The sequence below is a fragment of the Musa acuminata genome, chromosome BXJ1-4 (assembly GCF_036884655.1).
Source record: "Musa acuminata AAA Group cultivar baxijiao chromosome BXJ1-4, Cavendish_Baxijiao_AAA, whole genome shotgun sequence".
Lineage (NCBI taxonomy): Eukaryota > Viridiplantae > Streptophyta > Magnoliopsida > Zingiberales > Musaceae > Musa > Musa acuminata.
The window spans coordinates 26,452,793-26,465,403 of record NC_088330.1 but is presented as its reverse complement, the minus strand read 5'-3'; positions in this window follow the sequence as shown (position 1 = coordinate 26,465,403).

The window sequence follows — 12,611 nt, the reverse complement described above, 5'->3', positions numbered from 1 at the left end:
GCAAGTATGGCCTAATCATAGCAATGATAGCAATCATATATTTTTTGGTGATGCAAGTATGGCCTAATCATAGCAATGATAGCAACCATATCAACATCAGTGATAGCAAACATATCAGCATCAGTGATAGCAACCATATCAACATCAGTGATAGCAAACATATCAGCATCAGTTATATCAACCATATCAACATCAGTGATAGCAAACATGCATCAGTTATATCAACCATATCAACATCAGTGATAGCAAACATATCAATTCATATATTTCTCCCCTTTTGTCATCAACAAAAAGCATGGTAGATGTGATTCCAGGAGAACAATATAAGCAGGTTATCAAGCACATAAAGGAAGGCATGACACGTATAGTGCTTTGAATACCTCTTCTCCTTGTATGTTATAATTCTTTGTGCATGAAGGAGGAAACTCATTTTTCCAAAAAATTTACATAAGAGTGTACAGGAAAATCCGATTTTTAGCATTCAAATTGTTAAGCAAATCCGAAAATGAAATGAACTCTTCCATGCATTTGGACATAAGTAAGCTACTGATTTTCAAAGACAAAACATTTTTTATATTTGACACATAATTTCCAACATGTTATTTGATCAAGTGATACCAAGGCATGTAATAGTAATCAAGTGATTTGATCATTCAATAAAGTCCGAAAAATAATTTTAACTGGTTTAAGTATTCGGACACATCAACATTCCTAATTCTCTTCTTATGAAATCAAATTGTTCTTCACTTAGAGGTTTTGTAAAGATATCAGCTAGTTGATGTTTAGTATCAATGAACTCTATGATTACATCATGATTCGTAACATGATCTCGTATAAAGTGATGTCTGATATCAATATGTTTTGTTCTTGAGTGTTGTATAGGGTTCTTTGTTAAGCATATTGCACTTGTGTTATCACATTTAATTGGAATATTTTTAAGATGAACTTTATAATCTTCTAAGGTGTTTTTCATCCATACAACTTGTGCACAGCATGCACTTGCTGCAATATATTCAGCTTCGGTTGTTGATAGTGCAACCGAGTTTTGTTTCTTAGATGACCAGGAAACAAGGGCATGTCCTAAGAATTGACATGTTCCTGATGTGCTTTTTCTATCTAATCTATAGCCAGCAAAGTCCGCATCAGCATAAGCAATTAACTCAAGATTCTCTGATTTTGGGTACCATAATCCTAGATTTGTGGTACCATTAAGATATCTGAGTATTCTTTTAACTGCTTTGAGATGAGATATCTTAGGGTTTGATTGAAATCTAGTACAAAGTCCTACACTGAACATGATGTCTGGTCTTGTTGTAGTGAGGTAAAGTAAACTTCCTATCATACCCCTATAAGTTTTTTGATCAAAGCTTTCTCCACTTTCATCAATTTCTAATTTAGTGGAGGTGCTCATAGGAGTGTTAATGGCTTTTGAGTTTTTCATATTAAACTTCTTTAGTAAATTCATAGCATATTTAGTTTGACTAATAAAGATGCCATTGCTTAGTTGTTTGATTTGTAAACCTAAGAAGAATGTTAACTCTCCCATTAAACTCATTTCGAATTCAAGACTCATAGTTTTAGCAAAAGATTCACAGAGAGATTCATTCGTAGAACCAAAGATAATATCATCAACATAAATTTGAACAATGAGAAAATTATTTTCAAAATTCTTGATGAATAATGTAGTATCAACCTTGCCTTTTATGAAATTATTTTCAATGAGAAAAGAACTAAGTCTCTCATACCAAGCCCTTGGAGCTTGTTTTAAACCATAGAGAGCTTTAGTTAATCTAAACACATGATTAGGGAGACTATTATTTTCAAATCTAGGAGGTTGTTCAACATAGACTTCTTCGGAAATAAAGCCATTAAGAAAAGCGCTTTTAACATCCATTTGAAACAACTTAAAATTATTACTACTAGCGTAGGCAAGGAGCATCCTTATGGCTTCTAATCGAGCCACAAGAGCGAAGGTTTCTTCATAATCGATACCTTCTTCTTGGTTGAAACCTTTGGCCACTAATCTAGCCTTGTTTCTAACCACGATACCATTTTCATCTTGCTTGTTTCTAAAGACCCATTTAGTACCAATAACTAAATGGTCATTTGGCATAGGAACAAGCGTCCACACCTCATTTCTCTCAAATTGATTCAATTCATCTTGCATTGCGATAATCCATGAATCATCTTTCATGGCTTCATCAACACATTTGGGTTCAATTTGGGAGAGAAAGGCGGCGTTGGCACAAAAAATTTTAAAAGAAGATCGTGTTTGAACCCCCTTTGATGTGTCCCCTAAGATTAGCTCCTTAGGATGAGCATCTACATACTTCCAATCCTTGGGTAAGGAAATCTGGGAAGTGGATGCATCCAAGTTGCCAGTTGGAGACGGGGTTTCATTTAAATTCAAGGAATCAAAATTAACATCATAATTAAGATCATTTTTCCTAATTTTGGAAATCTCATTGAAAACAACATGAATGGATTCTTCAATAATTAAAGTTCTTTTATTGAAGATACGAAAAGCTTTAGAAACCGAAGAATAACCAAGAAAGATTCCTTCATCGGATTTAGCATCAAATTTTCCTAAGTTATCCTTTTCATTCAAGATAAAACACTTACACCCAAAGACTTTAAAATATGAAACATTGGGTTTTTTGTTATTCTATAACTCATAAGGAGTTTTGGTGAGTAGGGGTCTTACTAGAACTCTATTCAAAATATAGCATGCAGTGTTTACGGCTTCGGCCCAAAAATATTTGGGTAGGCTATGTTCATTCAACATGGTGTTGAATCTCGGATTTTGATGATGAAGTCAATTGTCATTTGTTGTCTAATCTATGTGTTGAGATAAGTGTGCAGGATTAACTACGATGAAAGTTAGACAAGCAGCAGGAGTTGCGCCGGAGTCAAGTTCATGATCACGTTGGGAGTTCGAGAGTTCGACGGAAGTTCGGACGGTCGTCGGAGGTTCTGCGAGAACAGATCCGAGAAGTCCAGAAGCTTGCCAAGCGAAGCTCGTCGGAACTTGCCAAGTGGATCGTCGCAAAGTCCAGGAGTTTGCCGGAAGTCCGCAGGAGCATCACCGAGGGTTCATCGGATGATCGACGGAAGTTCGCCGGAAACTCGCCGGAAGAAGTGATTGACGCACCGAAGCAAAGCTGCAGAAATTGTCTCAGATTTAATCGTAGTTAGCACGTTGATTAAGTTGGAAAATGGGAGGTGATCCCATTAGCTTAATCTTGGGGCAATTGGGCCCCTGAAAGACTGAAATTGGGCCGAATGGAGCTAACCATTCGGACCCTGATTGCACCAGGAGGTGCAACCGCCTAGTCCAGGAGGTGGCACCGCCTGAGCTAAGCCTCCCAGCGAGACTGGGCGGTGCAACCTCCCCAGCCAGGAGGTGGCACCGCCTGAGCTTAGTCTTCGAGCAAGACTAGGCGGTGCAACCTCCCTGACAGAGAGGTGGCACCGCCTGAGCTCAGTCTTCGAGCTCTGGCAGAGAGGTGCAACCGCCTCAGTCAAGAGGTGGCACCGCCTGAGCTCGGTCTTCGAGCTCTGCCAGGCGGTGCAACCTCTCCAGTCAAGAGGTGCAACCGCCTGATCCCGGAATTCCGGGATTTGATCGTTTTGAGCTCCAAATTTGAACTGGGTTGGGGCCTATAAATACCCCACCCATTCAGCACTGAAAAGATACAGACCTACACCGAAATCTTGATCTTTTCTGTGATTCTAAGAGCTCAAAAGTGTTGTAAAGCCTTTAAGTCTCCTCCTTCTGTTCTTCAAGTTTTGAGTTGTAAAGTGAGGAGAGAAAGGTCCGTAAAGGTTGTCTCCTGAGCCTGTCAAAAGGAGAGAAACTGTAAAAGGGCAGTTGGCCTTCGCCTATTGAAGGAAGGCTTCTAGTTGACGTCGGTGACCTCGTCGGTGGAGGAAGCCAAAAGTGGAGTAGGTCAAGACTGACCGAACCACTCTAAATCTCTGGTTTGCGTTTATTTTGAGCACTTTACCATTACTGCAAACCTCCTTCATAACTACTGCTCTCTGCGCTTTTACGAACAAGTTCTAAGTGCTGTTCTTTCCGAATTTGCATTCAGACGTAAATCGGTGTTTTCGTACATTACAGTTTACGTTTACGTTTTAATTCTGCAAAACTGTCTTCTACGCCTTCACGAACAAGTTTTTAAGTGCTGATCTGTCCGAATCTGCTTTCAGACGTAAACCAGCGTTTTCGTACGATATTTACATTGCAGTTTACGTTTACGCCTTGATTCTGCAAAACTGTCTTCTGCGCTTTTACGAACGAGTTTCTAAAGTTCAGATCCCTTTGAAACTGCGTCTAGACGTAAAATTGCGTTTAGACATAAAACTGCTCAAACTGTGTTTAGGCGTTTTAGACGTAAATCTGCGTTTAGACGTAAAACTGCGTTTAGACGTAAATCTGCGTTTAGACGTAAAACTGCGTTTAGACGTAAATCTGCGTTTAGACATAAACTGTGCTTAGACGCAAACTGCGCTTAGACGCAAACTGTGTTTAGACGTAAACTGCGCTTAGACGCAAACTGCGCTTAGACGCAAACTGTGTTTAGACGCAAACTGCGCTTAGACGCAAACTGTGCTTAGACGCAAACTGTGTTTAGACGCAAACTGCGCTTAGACGCAATCTGCGCTTAGACGCAAACTGCACTTAGAAACAAACTGAGAATTAGCTTTTGCATCATAATAGTTTTTATTGAACGAACGCAGCTTTTGGTTTTGATCGCTGTAAGATTTCCGCTGCACTAATTCACCCCCCCCCCCCTCTTAGTGCTCTCGATCCTAACACATGGTTCTTGCCATTTCTTGTAAATTTCGATTTTTTCTTTCTACTACCCCATTTTGTTGAGGATTTCTTGGAGTAGAGAAATTATGGTTGTATCCATTGAGTTCACAGAATTCTTGGAAATCATGGTTTTGAAATTCTCCACCATGATCACTTCTAATTGACGAAATCATAGAACCCTTCTCATTTTGAACAAGTTTACAAAACTTGGTAAAATATCTAAAGCATTCATTTTTCTGTTTTAAGAAGTAGGTCCATGTATATCTGCTATAGTCATCAACAATGACAAAGGCGTATTTGCTACCTCCTAGACTCGATGTAGAGATTGGTCCGAACAAGTCCATATGGATCAATTGTAAGGGCCTAGAGGTGCTTATTTGATTCTTAGTCTTGAAACTATCCTTAATTTGTTTACCTAATTGGCAAGCATCACATACATTATCTTTGATGAACTTGATATGAGGAATTCCTCTTACAAGTTCTTTAGATGATATTTGAGTGATTAGTTTCATGCTAGCATGACCTAATCTTCTATGCCACAGCCAAGCATCCTCATTCAAAACCGAAAAACACATTTCATTACACAAATCATTTATGTCAATAGTGTATACGTTATTTTGTTTTAATGCAATCATGGACATGTTTTTATGTGGTTTTTCAATGATGCAAGCATTAGATTCGAATTTGACAGTGTATCCTTTATCACATAATTGACTAATGCTCAAGAGGTTATGTTTTAAACCATCAACTAACAAGACATCTTCAATAAAGAAGTTGGATTTGTTACCTATGGTTCCTTTGCCAATGATTTTACCCTTGTTGTTGTCTCCGAAGGTGACATAGCCTTCGTCTATGCTAGTGAGCTTAGAGAATTGAGATGGATCTCCGGTCATATGCCTTGAGCATCCACTATCAAGGTACCATCTCTTGCTCCTAGCTTGCGAGGGTGTGGGTTTCTACAAGAAAGGATGATTTTTAGGTACCCATTAGCTTTTGGGTGCCTCAAAGATAGATCTACATTGTTTATCATGTTGCATAGAGTTTATCATGGTTCCTTTAGGAACCCAAATCAATTTGTTTGGACTAATTTTCTTGAATGGACAATAATGCGTCTTGTGTCCAAATTTGCAACAAAAGTTGCATTTGGCTTGGTGTTGAACATGTAAGATGAGGCCTTTTATAAAGGTGGTTGGATTCAGGTGAGGACTTCTCACAAATCTAATTCCACTCCTTTTTGGAATGTGACCCTTGTTTGCAAGGATCATGTTCAATGACTTGCTACCAACCTCGAATTTCTTCAAGGTGTCCTTAAGTAGCAGGTTTTCTTTTTGGAGAGTTTTTAGATCATGGCATTTGATACATGAATTTAAACTATCATGATATTCAGTTTTTAACTTATCAAAATCACAAGTAAGACTATCATGCTCCTTTTTTAGCAATTTATATTTTCTATTGATAATCTTGCATTCATCAAATAAGTCATGGAAGACATTTAATAATTCATCGAAAGATAAATCTGCATCTAATAAATTTGTTACCTCCTCTCCGATGGCCATTAAGGCGTAATGAGCAACTTGCTCGGTGTTGGACTCCTCTTCTTCGGATGCGCTCGAATCATCCCATGTTGCTTTGAGCGCCTTCTTCTTTGTTGTTCTCTTTTTGGCTTGGGGACAATCACTCTTGTAGTGTCCCGGCTTTTTGCACTCATAGCAAATAACTTGGTCCTTCTTGGGTTCAAGTTTATTTTTAGTGTCATTCTTGAACTTGTTTCTTTTAATGAATTTTTTAAATTTTCTTTTTAGAAGTGTCAAGTCATCGTTACAGTCCTCATCACTTGAGTTTTCTTTCAAGTGGTCTTCCAAAGTTCTAAGTGCCATATCCTTCCTGTTCTTTGGAAGGATGTCTTCTTGCTCTTCATGAGCTTTGCAAGTCATCTTGTAGGTCATTAATGACCCAATTAGTTCTTCAAGAGGGAAGTTGTTTAGATCTTTTGCCTCTTGAATAGTAGTGACTTTAGGATCCCAACTCTTAGGAAGGGATCTTAGAATCTTATTTATGAGCTCAAAATCCGAAAAACTTTTTCCGAGTCCTTTTAGACCATTGACGACATCCGTGAAACAGGTAAACATGTCGCCAATAGTCTCACTCGGTTTCATCCGAAAAAGTTCGAAAGAGTGTAACAAAAGATTGATTTTTGACTCTTTCACTCTACTTGTGCCTTCATGAGTCACTTCGAGTGTGTGCCAAATATCAAATGCAGTTTCACAAATCGAAACACGATTAAACTCGTTTTTATCAAGTGCGCAAAATAAGGCATTCATAGCCTTTGCATTAAGAGCGAAAGCCTTCTTCTCCAAATCATTCCAATCGATCATTGGAAGAGAAGACTTTGAAAAACCATTCTCGATAAGATTCCAAAGTTCAACGTCCATAGAAATAAGAAAAATCCTCATTCGGGTCTTCCAATAGGTATAGCCCGTCCCATTAAACATGGGTGGACGTGTAATAGAATGGCCCTCTTGGTATCCGGCGTAAGCCATCTCTCTTGGGTTTTAATCCGTTTGAGAGTTAACCGGGCTCTGATACCAATTGTTAGGATCGAGAGCACTAAGAGGGGGGGGGGGGGGGGGGGGGGGGGTGAATTAGTGCAGCGGAAAACTTTCTGCGATTAAAATCGAAAGCTGCGTTTGAACGATAGAGACAATTCTGTATGAAAGTTGATACTAAGCAAGGTTAAAGTCAGTCTATGCAGACAGTTTGCAGCTATGATGAAAACCAGAATATCGGCGCAAACTGAAATCCGACGTTCGTACGAAGAAACTGATTTACGTCTAAGTGCTGATTCGTAAATCACTTGATTAGATAAGACGCAGTTTAAGCAGAAGTATAAAGGCATGGTGATGTTATTGTACAGCTTAAAATGTAAACGCAATCTGCAATAAGATGATCATACGAAAAAGCAGATTTACGTCTAAACGCAGATTTACGTCTGAATGTTGAAACTCGTTCGTAAAATCGCAGAGGGCAGTAAGCTATTGAAAAGTTTGCAGTAAAGGTAAAATGCTCAAAGGAAATGCAAATCGAGATTTAGAGTGGTTCGGTCAATCTTGACCTACTCCACTTTTGGCTTCCTCCACCGACGAGGTCACCGACGTCAACTAGAGGCCTTCCTTCAATAGGCGAAGGCCAACCACCCTATTACAGATTCACTCCTTTTGGCGGGCTTAGGAGACAACCCTTACAGAAGTTTTCTCTCCTCTCTTTACAACTCAACCTTTGAAGAACAGAAAGAGGAGAACTAATAGTTTTGAGCTCTAAGAATCACAGAAAGACAGCAAGATTTCGAGTGTGTGTTCTGTGCTTTCAGTGCTGAATGGGTGGGGTATTTATAGGCCCCAACCCAGTTCAAATTTGGAGCTCAAATCTGTCAATTCCCGGAATTCCGGGATCAGGCGGTTGCACCTCCTGACTGGGGCGGTTGCACCGCCTGGCAGAGCTCGAAGACTGAGCCTCTGGGCGGTGCCACCTTTGTCAGGGGCGGTTGCACCTCTCTGCCAGAGCTCGAAGACCGAGCTCAGGCGGTTGCACCGCCTGACTGGGGAGGTTGCACCGCCTGGCAGAGCTCGAAACTTGAGCTCTGGCGGTGCTACCTCTTGACAGAAGAGGTTGCACCGCCCAGTCTCGCTCGGAGACTGAGCCCGGGACGGTGCCACCTCTTGGCTGGGGTGGTTGCACCGCCTAGTCTCGCTGGGAGACATAGCCTGGGCGGTGCTACCTCCTGGCTTGGGCGGTTGCACCTACCACAGCAACCTGGGTCCGAATGGGTTAATCCATTCGGCCCAATTTGATTCTTTCAGGGGCCTAATTGCCCCAAGATTAAGCTAATGGGATCACCTCCCATTTCTAACTTAATCAATGTGCTAACTACGATTATTTCCTAAGACATATTCTGCAGCTTGCTCCGGTGCGTCAATCGCTTCTTCTGGCGAGTTTCCGACGAACTTCCGTCGATCATCCGACGAACCCTCGGTGATCCTCTTGCAGACTTCCGGCAAACTCCTGGACTTGCGATGATCCACTTGGCAAGTTCCGACGAGCTCCTTTGGCAAGCTTCTGGACTTCTCGGATTTGTTCCCGCAGAACCTCCGACGATTGTCCGAACTTCCGTCGAGCTCTCGAACTCCCAACGTGATCATTGTCATGACTCCGGCGCAACTCCTGCTGCATGTCTTACTTTCATCGTAGTTAATCCTGCACACTTATCTCAACACACAGATTAGACAAACAAATGACAATTGACTTCATCATCAAAATCCGAGATTCAACAGGTAGTACCGTCAGGACCCCGGAAATCCGGGAGATGACATTTTTAAGCTCCAAATTCAAACCAGTTTGGGGCCTATATAAACCCCACCATTTCCTGCATGAAAGGGCACCGAAAGCTTGATCTTACTATGTGATTTTAGAGCTCAAAAGTGTTTTAATCGCCAAAAGTTCTCCTCCCTCTTTTCTTCCAAGTTTTGATCATTCAAGAGAGGAGTGAAAATTCTATAAGGGTGTCTCCTAAGCCCGTCAAAATGAGTGAAACTGTAAAAGGATGGTTGGCCTTCACTTATTGAAAGAAAGCCTCTACTAGACGCTGGTGATCTCGTCGGAGGAGGAAGCCAAAAGTGGATGTAGGTCAAGATTGACCGAACCACTCTAAGATTACGATGCTCTCTGGTTTGCATTTCTTCTTGCTGCTTACCTTACTGCAAACCTCCATATGTGCTTTACTTCCTTATTACTTTTGCTGCACTCCTTTACAAACTCGCTTTCAAGTTAAGTTTCCGAAAACTGTTTTACGTCGGAAACGACTTCATCGTACGAACACAGTTTTAATCGTCGAAAGTTTTTCGCTGCACTAATTCATCCCCCTCCCCCCACCCCTTTTAGTGCTCTTGATCCTAACAGTTACATCATACTTAGAACATTCAAGCTATTAAGGTTTAGATATGTAAGTTTTATAACATACAAGATAGCACTTTTGCTTCTTTTGAGATAGCAACTTCTACATCATGCAAGCTAGCAAATTAAAGATGTTCAAGAAGGCAACTCTTACTTCTTGAAATATGCAAGTTGCAAGCTAGTAAATTTTTACTTCCTATGCAATGTTTGAGCTCGCAATTTTGCTTCCGTTACAAAGTACAAGTTTAGCATGTTTAGCATCTTGAGATAGGCAAGATAGCACATTTTTGCATTTTCTTGAGATTTCAAGCTAGCAATTATCGGTGATGTTCAAGATAGCAATTTCTTCTCTTTTGAGAAGTGTAATTTTTGTTTTCATCTTGAATTATGCAAGCTAGCTAGTTTGCCTTTTTTCATAATGTCCACGCTAGAAATTCTTGCTCCCCCTTTGTCATTGTCAAAAAGAAGGGAAGACCCTTATATCAATTTTCAGATTATGACAAAGGTAAGTATCAATTTTATTTGTGCATCATTATATATTCAAATTAAAACATACACAATTTCAAAAACCTTATTTTTCATGCACGAAAAATAAATCAATCATCATTAATGAGCATATCATACATGATACTCAAACATTAAATTTTTTAAGCATTTATCAACATGTTGATCATGATACCAAACATTCATCATTTAAAGCATTCATGATACACATCATATGCAATACATTATGTACATCATTATCATAAGTATTGCATGCATCATTTCAAATTCATGAATATTTCATCATTGCATGCATCATACCAAATCATAAAATATAAAATCATCATTAATGCATGATTCCAAATCATCATTAATGCATGATTCAAAATCATCATTTATTTCACATCATGATGTTACCAATTTTGTCAAATTACATCCTATCATGCATGATCGAAACTTCTTATTTGTATACATCAAAACAAATTAATGAATATTTCATATATCATATCATCACATAAGGAATATCAAGAAGAATTATTAGGTGATGAGATATATTTCATACATTCAAAGAATTTTACATAACAAAATTCAAGTCATAAGCCTTAAAAGATGTCATGAGAGAACATATAAACAATCTTGATTTATAAAATGAATACTCAAGTTATAATTTTGAAACCGTGATTCATTTTAACAAATATCCTCTTAAATAAATAACATAAAGAATTATTAGGAGATCATGAAAAAGATAGAATTCATTCAATCTTGTAAGAAAACAAGATATTAATTCATGCATATAAAAAATTGATTTAAGCATAAGAAATCTCAATTTACAAATTTCAAAAAATCAAGATAAAGCTAAATTTAAATCATCAAATCAAGATCATTTTCAAAAGATTCACAAAAGTAATACAAATAGATTCGTTAATTTCCCTTTTTGAAAAATCAATAAAGTCAAAAAAATAAATTTTTCAAGAAGAAACCTTTCCACTTTTTAGTTTTTTTAATTCATGTGATTTATTTCATATATGCATGTTCTTTTCTTTTATGCCAAATCAAAACATACATCAACGTTTAAGATCGAAAAATGAATTTCATCATAAAAACCATCGAGACGAAATCATCATGTATAACTTTTTAAAATATCATGCATAAAATCGTCAATCATGGTATCAAAATATTTAATATTTTCATTATATCATTATGCATTACTTCAAATCAAACATGATTTCATTTAATCAAAATTGAGAAATAACAATGATACACATTATTACTTCTTAACCACATATAGCGTGATTTTATATGGTATTTTTAATCATTTTTTAATCAAAATTAGAAATCATCAAGAAGAAATTTTTCAAAAACATACATAGGATTATCATTACATTTAAATATATCATTTTGTTGTATTTTCATAAGACATGCAATTTTCATGATTATTTTTAAAATCATTAGAAAGGTAAGCACGATACAATTTTATTTTTGCATCTTCATTACATCATAAAACATGCAATTAAGAAAAGTATTTAATTTTCTTAGACTAAATTAAACTAAATTAAAAATAAGTCATGAGAAGCATTATGTAATTTCAAAATAAACTAAAGTATTTTTTATTACCTCAACGTCGAAGGCCGTTAAGGTGTAACTTGCCACCTCGCCTTTGTTGATTTTCTCCTCGTCTTCGGAGGAGCTCGATTCTGTAGCGAAAAACTTTCGACGATTAAAACTGCATTCGTACGATGAAATCGTTTCCGATGTAAAACCATTTTTGGAAACTTAACTTGAAAGCGAGTTCGTAAAGGAGTGCAGCAAAAGTAATAAGGAAGTAAAGCACATATGGAGGTTTGCAGTAATATAAGCAACAAGAAGAAATGCAAACCAGAGAGCACCGCAATTTTAGAGTGGTTCGGTCAATCTTGACCTACATCCACTTTTGGCTTCCTCCTCCAACGAGGTCACCGACGTCACTAGAGGTCTTCCTTCAATAGACGAAGGCCAACCACCCTTTTACAGTTTCACTTCTTTTGACGGGCTTAGGAGACAACCCTTACAGAATTTTCACTCCTCTCTTGAATGATCGAAACTTGAAAGAAAAGAGGGAGGGGAACTTTTAGCTTATATAACACTTTTGAGCTCTAAAAATCACATAGTAAGATTGGATTTTCGGTGCCTTTTGGTTGCCCTTTCATGCAAGAAAGGGTGGGGTTTATATAGGCCTAAACTGATTTGAATTTGGAGCTCAAATGTGTCATCTCCCAGATTTCCGGGGTCATGACGGTACTACATCTCAAATACCGAGCTCAAGCGGTACCACCGCCTGACAGGGGCGGTACCACCGCCTAGTCTCGCTCGGAGACTGAGCCCA